This window comes from Cupressus sempervirens, chromosome 11, assembly GCF_028749045.1.
Source record: "Cupressus sempervirens isolate cs-2001-9-10 chromosome 11, ASM2874904v1, whole genome shotgun sequence".
Lineage (NCBI taxonomy): Eukaryota > Viridiplantae > Streptophyta > Pinopsida > Cupressales > Cupressaceae > Cupressus > Cupressus sempervirens.
This window is the reverse complement of record NC_143128.1, coordinates 239819747-239837979: the sequence shown is the minus strand read 5'-3', so window position 1 is coordinate 239837979 and position 18233 is coordinate 239819747.

Genomic DNA, 18233 nt, shown 5'->3' with positions numbered 1-18233 from the left:
TCTCTCTCTCTCTCTCTCCCTCCCTCCCTATCCCACCCTCTCCCATCTCCTACTCTCTCCCCATCCTCTACTCTCTCTCACTCTCTACCCTCTCTCCCTCTCTCCTTCCCTCTATATTCAAATTTAGGCACACACACTATTTAAAGCTTTGGATTCTACCAAACCTAAGGCTTGGATTTTCCTTGGGGATTCAACCCAAAAGTTTGGAGTCTCTAAATTGGTCTCAAAAAACAAAAATGATTGATTTTTCTTGTGTGCTCTCTTTCAAGTTTCCTCGTGGTTGACCATTGATAAATTCAGGTTACGTGACATTTGTAGATCTTTGCATTAGATACTTAACCATATAATTTATTTTGAAATTGAGTTATTTTATGTCTTTCAACTATAATTTATTTTGAATGTATGTCCATTTTCTATCAAAATCCAACATGTAGTAATTTGGGTGCAGATTTTAGCTAATTCATTGAATTTTGTAACAACATTTTTTTTTAGAAACTAGACTACATTCTACACACTTTGAAATAAAGAAGTTTTGATTTTAGATTAGTTTTCAATCATTTCTAGGTAGAGCACATAGATATTTCACATTTTTGGGATGTGTCCAATTACAAAATTCATTAAAAAAAATACATATTATAAAATTACACAAAAAATTAGAGATAAACTACACATTGTTAGGTAACATTTGACTAGAGTGATTAAAGAATTTTTTTCTAAAAGTTAAAATTTTGGGGGGTCACACTTTGTAGTATGTTATGTTTTTCTAAAAAAATAGTACCACTTTCTATGGCCCCCTTTTTTGAGGACCTAAAACTAAACCATTTTGAAATAAAATTATTAGTTTAGAAACTAGATTCAAAGAACTACTTTTTTTTTGTCATATCTTAAAGTTTTGAGTGTAACTATCTTTAAATTCTTGTTGAAGTTCAAAAATTATTGATTTTAGGAAAAAGGTGGTCACTATAACCCCCATTTGGCACAACAACTTGGTGCGCTTACCCGCTTGTTGTACTATACCATTCTTCTAAAGATAAAGCACTAGATTATGATTTGGAACGATGATTAGAGATCAAATACTAGCCAACCATGTCACTCGAAATAGATCTGACATCTATGGCAATCTCTCTAACTCCTTAAATCACCCCCCAAAATTGGGTGATATGCATGGTCTCATCAGTTGATGGACCTAATATAGGGGAAATAACAGGTGCCCTCTCTTTGATAATTGACCTATGTGCCAGTGGTGGATGACTCATCTACCTATCAACTAGTGTACCACACCCCTATCCTAAATGCAATGGTAAATTAGTATAGTTCACCACCCTACCTAAGAAAACCTAAGTACAAAGCTGTCATGCAAAATAAAGTGGAATTTGGTCATTATTTTGATAACAACCATGAGCCACAAGGAAGTGTGGGTATATAAGTGCAACCATTTTTGGATTTGTACACTTAAGGGGAGAATACCCCTTCACATACTTTAGTGGAAAATAATGAGGGAAATATTCCCTCTTCAATGTCTCTTTGGGCATTAAGCCCTGTACCTATTGCAACAAAAGACCTAAAGAGACTCCTCCTCTATTACTGTCAAGAAGAGTCTTTATAGTATGTGCAGAATATGGAGCAGCACCATGAATCTCATCTCTAACATATGTGAGGCTTTTTAAGACGCTCTAACATGTACTAATACACACAATAGATCATGTGCCACTAGCCAAGGATTCATGAAGTCCTTGAATCTCCTAGTTAGTACGATCATAGAGCATGTAAGATGGGATAGGTTACTGATTTGCGGGAATAGGCCATTGTTGGCCAAGGGGGGTTAGGCTACTACTTGAGGGCATAGGCGGCTATTGATCTACCATGTGAAGGTCAATTTATGTAGAATGCATGTGTATATAATGTGTAAACCTAAAATTTATCAAGTATAATGACATTTAAGAAACTAGAATTTTGTAAATGTGAAATTAAACATATAATTCATGTAAACATGAAACAAACATAACATGTATAGTACTAAATGTGTGTTTTGTACATCATAAATTAAAATATCACATTTAATAAAATTAAAATTTATTTTACTTGATGACATTTAAGAAACTAGAATTTCATAAACATGAAATTAAATAATATGTGTTTAAACATGAAATGAACATATGTTATGTACATGTACAGAGAATTTCGTAAACATGAAATGAACTTAACATGTACATGTGTACATTTTGTGTGTGCGACGACTTCATAAAATTATTTCAATTAAGTCTAGATAAAGTCTAGATCACATGGGTCCACTGCCTGACACATAACTAGGTTAAATATTGAACTAGATATTATTTATATAATTTAATAGGTATGTTGTGAGGATCATGGCTAAGGTTACTAGGGAAATAAGTGGGACTATGGTTAGAGTTAGAATTAGAGTTAGTGTTAGATTAAGAGTTAATTTTAGGGTTAGGCTTAAAGTTAAAACATTAAGGTTAGGTTTAGAGTTATAAAATTAGTAGTACATGTATTATTCTTGTTGTGTGTGCCTCATAGTGCATAAATTAATTTAATTAGGGTTGGCATTCAAGGTTAATGTTATATCACATGATTATGGTTTATATTATGGTTCTAGAATTAATTTTAGGGTTAGGGTTTAGTATTAAGATTGATTTTAGGATCATTATTAGGGTTTACTCATGGTAAATTTTTATTAAGTTAGGGCTAGGAATGTGTGTTTAGATATGGTGTTCTATGTTGAGTAAGCTATTATGGTTCTATAGTTAGGGTTAGTGTTATAATTGTATTTATATAGCCAGATTATTAGTGTTTAATATCAATGTGAAACTTATGTTAGTGTTATGATCAGAATTATGATTAGGTTTAGGATTTAGTGTGAAATATTTAGTAAGTTAATATAATTAGGGTTAGGGTTTAGTATTAGGATTAAGGTTTTGTTTATGGTTATAGTTACATGGTTAGGCTTAAAGTTAGGACAATGTGATTAGGATTTAGAGCTATATCATTAAAATCATGATCAATGTTAGGGTAAATATAATATTTAGGGATCTTTAGGATCAATTGTTTAGGGCTAGTGTAAGTCTAGATTAAATATTAGGATTCATATTAGGGTTTTTTAGGGTTAAGAAGTGAGGATCATGCTATAAAAAATTATAGTTAGTCTTCACATCATGGTTAGGTTTAGAGATCTAACAAGGGTTAAAATGATTTAACTTTGGGTTTAAAGGTTTATGTTTAGGGTCATATGAAGTTAAATCTAAATAGTTATATAATTATGGTTATGGTATAACCTACATGACTAAGATTAAACATTTACATAGGATTATGGAACTACGATTCAAATTTTATGGTTATGGTTAGAATCAAGGTCAATTCTAGGGTAAATATATAATGTCTAGAGTTAAGATTAGGATTAAATTTACATGAGGGTTAGCATTGTGTTACATGACATTTAGGGTTAGAATTGTGGTTATATTTACTTTTTAGATTAGGTTTTAGTCATGGTTTAATTAGACTTATGATTAGGGTGACGACCTTGAGGTGAAGTTTATATTAGGGTTCATATCATGACCTAACTCATTGGAACTAATATTAGGGTTAATTTATTGAAGTTATTATTAGGGGTAAGATGAAGATTTAAACAGGCACACACACACACACACACACACACACACACACACACACACACACACACACACATGTATATATGAACTTAAATTTTAATATATTACAAATTCACATGTGTACATTAAAAATTTAAATGTATGTGTATATCCATAATATATATGTAGACATACATGTATATATGTATATACATAAGTACATGCATGTATATATATAGATGTAAATATGTATATATATGTATATCTATGTATATATATATATATATATATGCATGTATACATGTACGTGATACATATATAGAGAGAGACATATGCATGTGCGTATGTACATATACATATATTATTATATACATATGGTATATATATACATAGATATACATGATATATATACATACATCCATGATATATATATATATATATCTATACATATATGATGTATATACATACATGTACATGATAAATATATAAACACATACATGATATATACATACATACAAAAAACATATATAAAATGAAACAAAAAAACATATAAATGAAACTAAAAACATATAAAATGAAACTAAAAATGTATAAAATGAAACTAAAATTATTTAAAGTAGGTTAAAAAAGGGGAAAATCATACATTTTTCAATGTTTAATAATTTCAGATGACCCTCTCTACGATGTGCTTCCGATTGAAACTCTGTATCTATAGTCCCACTATCAAAAATGACATGTAGGGTCACAATGAAATTATTTACATTTTGACTTTTAATTTTGATCAAAAATTTCTTTACTACTTTTGATTGAAACTAGTAAGCCTAAGACTAGGGTTAATAAACCCTGGTTGGGCTTGGTAGTTTCGATCAGAACTACATTGAAAGTTTTGATTGAAACTATCTATGTAGTTTTGATGGAAACTACGTGGCACTAATACTTTCGATAGAAACTTGTAATTTTTTAAGTTTCAATAGAAAATAAATAGTTTCTATCAAAACTAATAAATGAAAAATTTGGAGTTGCATGATTTTGGAGGAACACTCGAGGTAAAGTTGTTTAAATGTTCTTAAAAGTACAATAATACATTGGCTTTGAAATATATATATTTTTAATTGGTATTCTTAAAAGTACAATAATATCTTTTCATTTCCAACCATCATTGAAACCCTCACAAACTCATTAAATCTATCCAATTTCCATCCACATATCTTGCTCCTAGCATTCTCCAACTCCATCTAATGAATCTCATGAGTTCATCCTCCATATACCCATCTGCATCAAACAACCTCCATATCACATAAGGTGTAGTGTAGGAGTGTGGAAATCATTAATATCCACTTTTATTTCTTGATAAGGTGTCAAAAGTTCATTCGCATCTCTCTTTTCCTTCTCGATCTTTGTGTTCTCAATGTAGGCCTTGTAGTCTTTTTGAGCTCCAATATTTCCTATCTTTCAACTATCTCTCCAATATCATTCTTCAAGTCCTTCTTGTGTCTTATTTATCTCCTATGATCTTCTTCTTGTTATTGTTCATTCCTTCCATTTACAACATTATCTCATATTTTTAACACTACTCTTTACTATTTTATAGGGCTTGTTGGGGGCTGAAATTTCTCAAATTGATGATGCCATGCTTTTAGCGATTAGCTTGTGCCTTGAGAGCCATGAGGTATCATAGCTTACACACCTATCAAGTTTATGATTTTAATTGAACTCATGATGTTTCTTATTGATTACTCTTATGTTATATTATTTTCTTCTTTAAGGTACTCCACATAGCTCAAGCTCTAGAGGAAAGGTAAGGAAATTAACAAGAACATCGAAGCAAGAAAGGGTATTAAATGAAAGTCAAGTTTATATTTTGTAATTTATTATGAATGAATGTATATACATGTACTTAATATTGATGAATATTGGTTGAATTTTTTTTTGTATATATGTAGAAACAATTTAGTTTCTTAGAGTTGATGAATGCGCTTGAGACTGCCAATGTTGAGGCAATGGAAAAAGTAAAATTTCGTATTTTCCTTATCATAAATTTTAGGTTATAGAATGAATTGGTTCTATATGCATATTAAAAAATTGTATTTGCAAATGAGTACATGTTTTCTTTTTCTTTTTTATAGTAATTATCAACAATTTATCTTATTAACATATGTTATTTATCTTTTACCTATTACAACACTCTTTGGGACTTCGTGCAAATCCTTTCCCATTTCATTTTCTTAGGAGTATAGAGTGTTAAAGATAGAATCAAACAAAATAGAGGCTAGAGGTATGTATGTAGAGTCTTAGTTGAACCCTTTTATGATCTCAATTTGATTTCTTGTGTGTTTGATAGAAATCCCTAACACCTACTCTATAATTCTAACATTTTATCACTTACCATATAGGTTGTGCCTTATACCAATATTGATTCATCATTGGTTCTTCCTTTTGCTAGCACATGAGATCCAACTCAGGTTGCAATATGTTTTTTGTTATTTTTCTCTAGTTGGAATCCACAATGCCACTCTATAATTCTAACATTTTATCACTTACCATATAGGTTGTACCTCATACCAACAATGATTCGTCATTGGTTCTACCTCTTGCTAGCACAAGAGATCTAGCTCAAGCTGCAATACATTTTTTTTTTACTCTAATTGGAATCCCTAATGCCTACCCTACAATTCTAACATTTTATCACTTACCATATAGGTTGTGCCTCATACCAACATTGATTCACTAGTTGGTGTACCTCCTACTAACACAAGAGATCTAGCTCAAGTTGCATTATGTTTTTTTGTTTTCTACTCTATTTGGAATCTCTAATGCCACTCTATTATGCTAACATTTTAATGCTTACCATACAAGTTGTGCCTTCATACCAACACTGCTTCATCAGTGGTTGTACCTCCTACTAGCATGAGAGAACTAGCTTAGGCAACAATACCTTTTTTTTTTGTTTTTCTACTTTTTTAGAATCCCTAATGCCACTCTATAATGCTAACATTTTATCACTTATCATATAGGTTGTGTCTCATACCAACACTAATTCATCAGTGGTTGTGCCTCCCATGAGGATTGATTCATTGGTAGTTGTGTCTCGCATTGTCACTCTACCTCATCATTTTGTTAGGATTCCGACCCATTGACAAATGAGCCCATTACCATTATCATTTAGTCCAACTGTGGGACAAAGGGATGAGGTAATGAACAAATCAACTATTCACAATTTAGAACCCAATTTAAAGTTATTTTCATATTACTTATAGATAAGATATTTGATAGTGTATTTTAATTTTTCTTCTGCAAACACCTGGTGAGCCATAAACTACATCAAAGAGGTTCAATTTTGATGATCTTGCACAATCATAGATATTGATAGTGATATATGTATGGACTTGTTGTCATCACATGACATTGAAATATATTCAACTTTTGTATTATATATATTTGAGATTTGTATTGCATGCACATTGAACATTTCTATTGTATACATTCAAAATTTATTAGGTGTTCAACTTTTGTATTGTATATATTTGAGATTTTTATTGTACAAATTTGACATTTCTATTGTACACATTCAACATTTGTTAGGTATTCAACTTTTGTATTGTACGGATGAGATATAACATCTTTTTGTAACTATATATTTGATATGACATAATATATTGTTCATTTTGATATACATTAAACTTTTATTTCCATCCAACTTGTTCAATGTGTGCATACCAACTTGTATTTCAACTTACTTTCTTGTAATTAATCAAACACATGAACATTCATTATTTTATACAAAAAATGTAAAAAGTTTATCAAATTCATTATAACATGTAATCATATGTTACTTATTTTGATGTAATAAGAAATGAAAAGTAAAAATATGTCATGATTTTTTTATTTGTGTCAAATATTGCAGCCAGATAGTGCTTAGAGACACTTAGGGACACTTCCATTCAATGTGGTCGATATTATTTGAGAGATGTTGTGGTTGAAACAAGGTTGGTCCTAGGATAAACCTAACCAACTAGAGCTAACAGAGTAGATGATCCGATGCTAGGACCAATGGTTTGAAATATTCACAACCTTGCTCATCTTAACTGAGCAAAATTACAACTTTTGGCAATAGGCAAAATACAGATGCCAAATAAAAAAAAAATTAAATCTCTAAAAAATGAGATAGATTGTTGTAGGCCTAGCTAACATGATCCTATAGCACATAATAGTTTTTCAATACCTCACACGAGCTCAAAGAAATTCCCAATCAAATATCATAGCCTGATGGTGCTTAGAGACCCTTAGGGATGCTTTTGTTTAGTGTGGTCAATACTATCAAAGGGATGTTACAGCTAAAAAGAGCTTGGTTCTAGCCTAAAATTGACTAACTAGAGATAACGAAGTAGATGATTCGATCCTAGGAGCAATGGTTTAAAATATACACAAACTTGCTCATTTTAATTGAGCAACATTGCAACTTTTGGCAATAAACAAGATACAAATACCAAATCCAAAAAAAGTTGAATCTCTAAAAACTGAGATAGGTTTTTGTACACCTAGACAACAAGATCTTGTAGCACCTAACATGATCTTAGAGAAATGCGATCAAAGATCATAGCCTTATGGTGCCAAAAAATTCTTAGGGATGCTTCTGTTTAGTGTGTTAGATACCTTTGGAGGGATTTTTTGGCTGAAATGAGGTTAGTCTTAGCCTAATCTTGACCAACAAGAGCTAACAGAGCACCCGTGGATTGATAGGAAAAGCCAAAATTGCTCATTAGGTCCTAAGTTGGTCAAAAGTTGCTCAATGAGCCAAAAGTTTCTCAATAGTTTAAAAGTTGTTAGGGATGGAAAACTAAGTTATTAGGTTACTTAATAGGTCATAGGAATCTTAATTATGGTTGTGGATGGACCCATTTGACTAAAAGATGTCAAGAGCAAAAATTGCTCTAAAGTTGCAAAGTTGCTCAAAAAATTACTTGAGCAACTTTTGCAGTTTTTGCAAAAAGTTGCAAAAAGAAGTTTGGAAAGTTGCAACTAACCATGCTTGAGTATATGAGCATGGGGAACATATTTTGGAACTCCTCTTCAATGCTTTGTAACTTTCTGGCCAAAAATTGATCAAGGAACTTTTGAAAGTTGTAAAGTTGCACAATGCAACTTTTCACCAATTTGGTCAAATGACCTTCCTATCATCTCAAACTTAACCACAAACCTTACCTATGGTAAATACCTAAACCTAACTCTTCGTAGGCCCAATTTACCTCATGGTGATGTCATCATCATGCCTTTTTCCAATTAGAGGGTTATTTTAAATCTAAAAAGGGGCGACATAGTGTGACAACAAGGACACAGTCCAAAACAACCTTATCCAAGCTTTGCATATATTGTAGAGAATCCAAATGGGTATCAAAATATATAATTTATTTTCCTAATGTTTTAGGAAATTTGGGAGAAAAATGCAAGAGGACAACCATCTAAATTAATATAATTTGAAGATAATTGAATATTTTTTTAAGGATATCATAAAACCCACAAAAAAGAGTTTAAGAGAAACAATTATAACATATTTATAATAATAATGTACAATATTATATCTCTTATTGGCTTTATATACAAAATATGGCATCTAAATATGCACATGTTCAACATCTCTTATCAAATTTTTATAGAAAATATGACATCTAAATATGCACATGTTACATGTCCTCTATTTTATATATATATATATATATATATATATATATATATATATATATATATATATATATATATATATATATATATATATATATATATATATATATATATATATATATATATATATATATATATATAATTTGGCATCCAAATATGCACATGTGACATCTATTATCCAATTTTTATACAAAATATGGCATATAAATATACACATGTTACATGTTTTATCAATTCTATATACAAAATTTGGCATCTAAATATGAACATGTTGTTAGAAACAATAGTCAACCAAGATAATTGAGAACGGGTGGGGGGAATATGTTATCCAATAATTATCAACCTTAAATAATATTAATGATTCAACCAAAGTAAACAAAAACCATACTAAAATGCACATACAAAATACACAAGATTTGTTTACTAGGGAAACCCTTGATCAAAGGGGAAACCCCAGTGGGAATGATGCTCACAAGATGTGTTGGAAATATAGATGGAGTAACTGAGAGGCGGCTGAATTAGTTACCACAAAAATAAATCCACTGATCCCTTAGATTTTTTAAAATTAGTTACTGCTATCACTCAGTAGCCACACTAAAAAATGTTCTAACTTGGTAGATGTACAATTAACTTCTTAAGCATTCACAATTATTAACATACATGCATAAAAGAAATAACTTCTTAAAACCACCAAGTAACTAGCTACCAATTTTCACTCTTCTAAAGTGAGCCTTGTTAGGAGACAACCCAGTTAAAGGTTACAAAACACACTGTTAGGTGTGAACTTGTTAGAGGATTTAATCACCCTACTAGGAGTGGCCTTGTTAGAGGACTTTAGAACAATTTAGTAGAACTGTCCACCTTTTTAGAGGATTTACGAAATGGATATTAAACCAACTCAATTAAGAGATTTAGAAATCACTGGTACAATGATGAAAAAGTAGCAATAACTTAACCTGAATGAGATGCAACTGAATTGTTGATACAAATCTATGTTCTGCTTTACTAGATCCTTTCTGATCGAATATAACTTTGCTGATCCTCAAGGATATCTGGTCCTTCTTCAAAATTTTCTCACACCTTCTTCACAATAAATACACTTACATGCTCACTCACTACACACTCATCCATACATTTGAATTCACAACTTGACCATTTATTTATACCTTACAAATTAGTCAAGTTGGCTCAAATACAAGTTATAGTTACCAATAAAAAATACACCAGTCAGCTACATCCATTGCATGAAACAATTAAGCTTTATTTTCTAAAAAAATGAAATCCTTCACTAGCCAACCCAACTCGATAAATACAGCTCCAGAAATTATTTTCAATGTTAATTGAAAAAAGCTCAGTAAACATTGCAAACTCTACAAAATACTTTGGAGACTGAGTGATCTCGGTAGAAACTAACTTTCCTTTGTTAACCTTGGGAGCTTAGTTAACACTAACTTTTTCCTTAGAATCCTTTGACGCCCAAGTGAGCTCGGTAAAAATTATCTTCTCAATGTAATGCCTGGTAGACTCTATAATTTTCTTTTCTGACCAACTGAGCTCGGTAGACTCTATGTGATAATTGATATGACATTTTTGTAACATCAAAGAAAACACATAATTAAAAAATTATATCTAACAATCTCCCTCTTTGGCATTGATGGCAACACAACATGTCATAGTTGAATGAAATTTGAAAACAAGTCTATATCCAACAAAATAATTCTCCCTCTTAGATTTTATACCACAAACTTCTCAAATACAACAATCTCCCTCTATGAAGGAATTACATAGCAAACTTAGATTTTAGAAATATTACAATATACTCTCCCTCTTTGACAACACATGTCGAAGACAATACATACCAAATAAGTAATGATTCATATGCAATGTTTCCATAACTATGCTACATCAACTGATAGATCTTTAGCTTGGTATCTATTGATGCATCACTAAAACTTCATTTTAGTGAACTTCAAATAGGGGAATGACCCCTAACTTACCTCTTAGATACAAGAATGCATCCTTAGGTAATGGCTTAGTGAATATGTCAACAATTTTTTCTTTTGTGTGGACATATTCCAATCTGATCTCCTTATATTGCACCAATTCTCTGACAAAATGATATTTTATTGCAATGTCCTTGGTTTTGGAATGCATCACTAGATTTTTAGATATGTTGATTGCACTTGTATTATCACAAAACATAACAACTAGTTCTTTTATTTCCACCTTCATGCCTTCAATTAACTATTTAAACAAAACAATATTAGAATAGTTTACTACTACAGCAACATACTCTGCTTCTGCTATAGTTTGGGATGTACAATTTTTCTTTTTACTTGTCCAAGAAACCAACCTCTTTCCAAGAAATAATGCTCCACCACTTGTACTTTTCCTCTCATCAATGTTTCCTACCCAATCAACATTAGTAAACACTTTCAAGTCCAAATTACCTCCAAATTTATACCATAATCTTTTGTGCCTTCCAAGTATCTCATGATCCTTTTGATTGCCATCACGTGATTTTCTGTTGGTTTTGTTGAAAATCTTGCTACAATACCAACTACAAGAGCAATATCTAACCTTGTATGAACAACATACTGCAAATTTCCAATCATAGATCTATATAAGGTATGATCTATCTCTTTTGATTCATCCTCCTTGGTATGCTATAGTCTAGTACACATAGGAGTTCCAACTAGTTTACAATCTTCCATACCAAAAATTTTGAGTATCTCCCTGATATATTTAGATTGAGTAATGTAGATACCATTCTTATTTTTTTGAATCTAAAGACCAACAAAGAATTTGATCTCACCAAACATAGACATTTCAAATTCCTTATTCATTTGCTCTAAAAATTCTTTGCAAAGATCATCATTCCCTATGAACAAAGTATCATCCACAAATATTTTTACCAAAATAATCTTATTATCTGGTCCTTCCTTGATATACAAGCTACTATTATCATTAGTTCTTTGGAAACTAACCTGAATAAGATAGTTATGCAATCTTTCATACCATGCTCTAGGGGCTTGTTTCAGACCATACAATGCTTTTTGTAATTTGTAGACCATGTCCTTCTTCTCTTGATCAACAAAAATTTTAGGTTGTTCAATGTAGACTTCTTCATCCAAAATACCTTTGAGAAATCTAGACTTGACATTCAGTTGATATACCTTAAATTCTTTGTGTGTAGCATATGCAAGTAAGGTCCTAACACCTTCCAATCTTGCAATGGGAGAAAAAGTCTCTCCATAGTCTATTCCTTCTTCTTGAGAATATCCTTTGCATACTAGTCTAGCTTTTTTCCTTGACACCTTACCATCTTCATTCAACTTATTTATGAATACCCACTTAGTTCCAATCACATTTTTATCTTTAGGCCTAGGTACAAGAGTCCATTTTTTGTTCTTCTCTATTTTCTCTATCTCTTCATTCATAGCCTCAATACAACTTTCATATCCTAATGCATCTTTGAGACTTCTAGGTTCAAAATCAGCAAGTAAACAAGTACCTTTCAACTTCTTGTCATAGTACCTTTAGATTTGTTTCCAATGATCTGATCTGATGCATGATGTCTCTTGAGATACTTTTCCAATATAAGCTCCTTACCTTTTGAATGCATTGTACTATCATCCTCTTATACTTCAACTTTAGGTTCTGGCTATTCTAGCTTGGTAGACATTAGCTCAAGTCCTTCAAACTCGATAGACACTAGCTCAGTAGCATTTGAATGGGACTCAGTTTCTTGCAACTTAGTAACTGGAGACTCAAGAGTAGAAGATTCCTGATTAATAGATGTAACTAGTACTGTATCAAGTTCAATGAAAATAAATCTCCTATAATCTTCTGGTTCCTTTTTGCTTGCTTCTTCAATCCTCTCTGTAAACTCATCAACTTTCACATGTGCACTTTCTATGACTTTGTGAGTAGACAAATTCAAACATCTATATGCCTTACTCTTGCAAGAATATCCCAAAAATATACCTTCATCACCCTTCACATCAAATTTTCCTTTTTTATATTCTTTCAATATGTAACATTTACTTCCAAATACTTTTAGGTAACTTACATTAGGTTTATAGCCATACCATAACTCATAGGAGGTTTTGAATGAGTCTTTCTTTAGCTGTACTTAGTTCAAGGTATGAGATGTAGTGTTGATAGCTTCCTTATAGTATTTGATAGCAATGTTATTTTCAATAATTAGAGTCCTTGCTAGTATTTGATAGCAATGTTATTTTCAATCATTAGAGTCCTTGCATATTCCATGATAGATCTATTCCTGCTTTCAGCTATTCCATTTTGCTCAGGAGTTCCAGGTGCAAATACTTGTCTTTTGATTCCTCTTTCAATGTAAAAGTTATTGAACTCATGGGAGATGAATTCACCACCTCCATATAGCCTCAAATTTTTTAATGTTTTCCCTATTTCCTTCTCTACTCTAGCCAAATACCATTTGAATTTCTCAAATGCTTCTAATTTCTCTCTTAGATACATGATAGTCATCATTCTTGAGTAATCATCAATAAAAAGAATGAAGAACTTTTCTCCAGTATAGCTTTCAATTCTAATGGGTCCACATAAATTAGTATATACAATTTCTAAAATTTCTTTAGACTAATAGTTCTTACTTTTAAAGCTAGTCTTTCCCATCTTATTGATCTTACAATTCTTGCATAGACCAACCTCACATTTTTTTATACTAGGAATGCCTCTTACTTTCTTGAATTTTCTTATTTTCACCAGATTATCAAAATTCACATGACATAACCTTCTATTTCATAACCAACTTTCTTCAACTTGAGCAATAAAGCATGAACATTCACCTAGTTCAAGATAGAACAAGTTACCTTTTGTCTGTATACCTGATCTAATCAGCTTTTCTTTGCCATCCAACAGTCTTTCTTTTCCTTGCATGTATTCCACTTTGAATCCAATATTGTTTAGCTATGTCACACTCAACAAATTGTGTTTTAGACCTTCAACCCAATAGGTATTATTACATACAAGCTCTTTGGTTAGTGAGATTCTTCCTCTTCCTTTTATGCAACAAGGTTCATTATTACCAAACCTCACACTACCACCATCATAGTCTTCAAAATGTTCAAACTTAGTTTTATCACTAGTCATATGATGAGAGCAACCATTGTCTATGATTCATGTATCATTTTTTCTCACATGAGAAATAAGTGCCATCTTATCTTCCTCATCATTATCAGATTCATCTTTCATAGAAATGTAAACAATTTCATCTTCACTATTGTCAGAATCCTTAGAATCTTTAGCCTTAAAATATGTTTTCTTACCTTTTTCTTTGAATGATTTGAAATCTTTCTTGCCATTCCATTTTTGACCTTTCTTTTCATCCTTGATTTTCTTTTTTGGGCACCTAGTAGCAATATGACCAATTCCCTCACATGAAAAATAGAATAGAGAAACTTTACCTTTATATTTCCCTTTGCCTCTAGAATATTTCCTTTCTAATAGAGCTTCAACTACCTCAAGATAACTGTCAAAACTCTATTCTAATTCATCTTCACTTTCTAACTGAGATTCTTTTATCTTTTTTCCTTTCTCCTTGAGTGAAAGCTTGGCTTCAAATGCTAATTCAATGTTCTTGGAAGCTAGAACATAGTTGTCATAGTTGTCTAGCTGAAATGCAGTCAATCTTCCTACTATTGTCTCTAAATTTATCTCATGATTTGCTTCACATCTTATTTTCTGAACTACAGAAACTCTAATTGCATAAATGGGTAGCAATGTTCTAAGAACTTTACTTATAACTATTTCCTCCTTGATATCTCCTCTAGAAGCTTTGATTGCACTGACACTTTCTTTGACTCTTTCAACATACTTGGCAATGTTCTAATCCTCTCTCATCCTCATTTGATCAAATTGTCCTCTTAAACTTTTTTCTTTGTCTCTCCTTACATTTTCATCACCTCCATAGATATCTTTGAGCTTGTTCCACATTTCAAAGATAGTTTTGCAGTCCTTGACATCATCAAATTTTTCATAGCTTAGGATAGAAATAGGATCTATCATCATGGTGTTATGAGTCTTCTTCTCAGCAATATCATTGACAAATAGTGTATCAGAAGGAGTCACATATGCTTCATCAATAAATTTCAATTTTGTATCTCCAATGAAAGCTAGATGGAGTCTCATGAGACCTTTCCATGTTGAAAATTTATCCTTGTTAAGACTTGTAATTGCCCTCTTGTAAGACATCCTGATCTTTAGCTGAGATCCTTGAAATCCTTCCTGCAAGCACCAAAAGCTCTAATACCAATTGTTGGAAATATAGATGGAGTAACTGAGAGGGGGTTGAATCAATTACCACAAAAATAAATCCATTGATCCCTTAGATGTCTTAAAATTAGTTACTATTGTCACTTGGTAGCTACACATTAAAATGTTGTAACTCGGTAGATGTACAGTTAACTTCTTAAGCATTCACAACTATTAACTATTGGAAATGATTGAAAAGCTCATGAGGGAGATTGTTGGAGATAACTGAAGAGATCATACATAAAAAGTAATGGAACTTGTAAAGAATGTTCTCAATCATTGTTTTGTCATTGCTATCAAACTTGCTACTTGCAGGAATGACAATTTCTTTAGTGATCCAAATACTATCAATTGGTTGATTGACAAGGAGGAGGCAATCAATAAGATGTAACTAGAACACCTAGAGAAAGGTTGAAGTTATGATGTTGTAATAAGGTAGAAGGATCAACTAATCCATTGATAAAAAAGTGTTTTGATAACATACTCTAAGAAACTGAGAATGGGCACTCTAAAACATATCAAAGATGTAAGGTTTTAGCTAAGTCATTTGTAAAACCTAACTAAGTTCATTAGAAAGAGAAAGTCAAGCAAGCTAGTAAGTGCCAAACATATTCCTAGTTAAAGCTGAGAAAGTTCAACTTCAGTAAGTGTCGAGTGAACTTCAACAAGTGTCGAGAAAAAATAAGTGCTAAGAAAATACAAGTGCTGAGCAGATACAAGTGCCGAGCAGAAACAAGTGCCGAGTAGATACATGTGCCAACCAGATACAAGTGTTGAGTAGAAAGAAGTGCCGAGCAAGAAACAAGTGCCGAGCAAATACGAGTGCTGAGTAATATAGAGGTGTCAAGTATCAGTAAACCAATAGTGTCGAGTTGCTCCATTATTTCAAAAACTGAAGATTCGTCAGATCTAAGCCAACAAGGTTGTTATCTTGAACTCTATAAATTAAATAAAAGATAAGAATGATTAGTTGGTGGCACAGAACACCATGTAGAACATTTTTGAAGAATACAATTGGACTCTAGATGAAGTTTCTAGATAAGAGCAAGATATGGGGTAGATACATTGTATCCTACCTAATCCATTTGAAACCCTAAAATTGGAGAGGGAGAATCGAGCAGCAAAGACAATCCAAATTTCTATTTAAGGAGTCATAAGGTCATGAAGAAAAAGAGAGAAGAAGAGGTCAAGCATGAAAGCATAAAGTTCTAAAGGAGGTGCTAAGGAGTAAGAAAGCACAGTTACTCTGCTTCAACAGATGACCACATATATGGTTGCATTGGTATGATGAGTAAGAAGACTTAAGGAGGTGAAGCTTGAGATGACAAGCTATTAGAGTTGAAGTGATCAAAGCCAAGCAAAAGGACTGAACTAAAGTGTGATTTGAAATTTTCAAAATATGTTGTAAGTTGTATCAAATCAACAACCCATTATTGTTACTTTCTAGCAATTGTAACAGATAGTTTAAATCCTATGGACGTAGGTTTGTTTAATAGCCATGTTGTAAATCCTTTAATAGGGTGACATTCCAAGTGAATGTTCTAAAATTCCTTGATCATGCCCATTCCTAATAGTATGGTGGAATCCTCTAACAAGGTCACATTTAATAGTGTGTTGTAAGCCTTTAATAGGGTAGGCTTTTAATAGGGCATCACTTTAGAAGAGCGAGAATTAAGTAGCATGTTGCTCGTGATTTTTTTCAAATTGGGTTTCCACGCAAATCATTTTTTCATGTGTTGATCTTGCATGTTTTATCTTTGCATATTGATTTACTGTAATTTGCTAGGATGATTGATTTAAGCTTGGACGGATGAAAAGTTTATGGATTCACTATAATTTGTGAAAAAATATTATTAGGGAATTTGGACCTTGGATAACTGATTCACACCCCCCCGCTCTCAGTTATTCTAAAGAATTTTAACATTAACATGCATGCATAAAAGAAATAACATCAACACAAGAGACAGCAGATTTAATGTGGAAACCCAATATGAAAAAAAATTGCCAAGTAACTAGCTACCAATTTTCACTCTTCTGAAGTGAGCCCTGTTAGGAGCCAACTTAGTTAAAGGTTACAAAACAAACTATTAGGTGTTACCTTTTTAGAGGATTTAATCACCCTTCTAGGACTAGCCTTGTTAGAGGATTGTAGAACAATTCAGTAGAACTATCCACCTTATTAGAGGATTTACAAAATGGTTGTTAAACCAACTTAGTTAAGAGATTTAGAAATCACTACTACAATGATGAAAAAGTAACAATGACTTGACTTGAATGAGATGCAACTAAATTGTTGATATAGATCTCTATTCTACTTTACTAGATCCTTTTTTACCGAATATAACTTTGTTTCTCCTCAAGGATATCTGATCCTTCTTCAAAATTCACTCACACCTTCTTCATAATCAATACACTTGAATGCTCACTCATTACACACTCATCCATACATTTGAATTCACAACTTGACCATTTATTTATACCTTACAAATTTGTCAAGTTGGCTCAAATACAAGTTATAATTACCAATAAGCAATACATCAATCAGCTACATTCATTGCATGAAACAATTAAGCTTTATTTCTTAAAACAATGAAATCCTTCATTGGCTGACCCAGCTCGGTAAAAATAGCTCCAAAAATGATTTTCAGTGTTAAC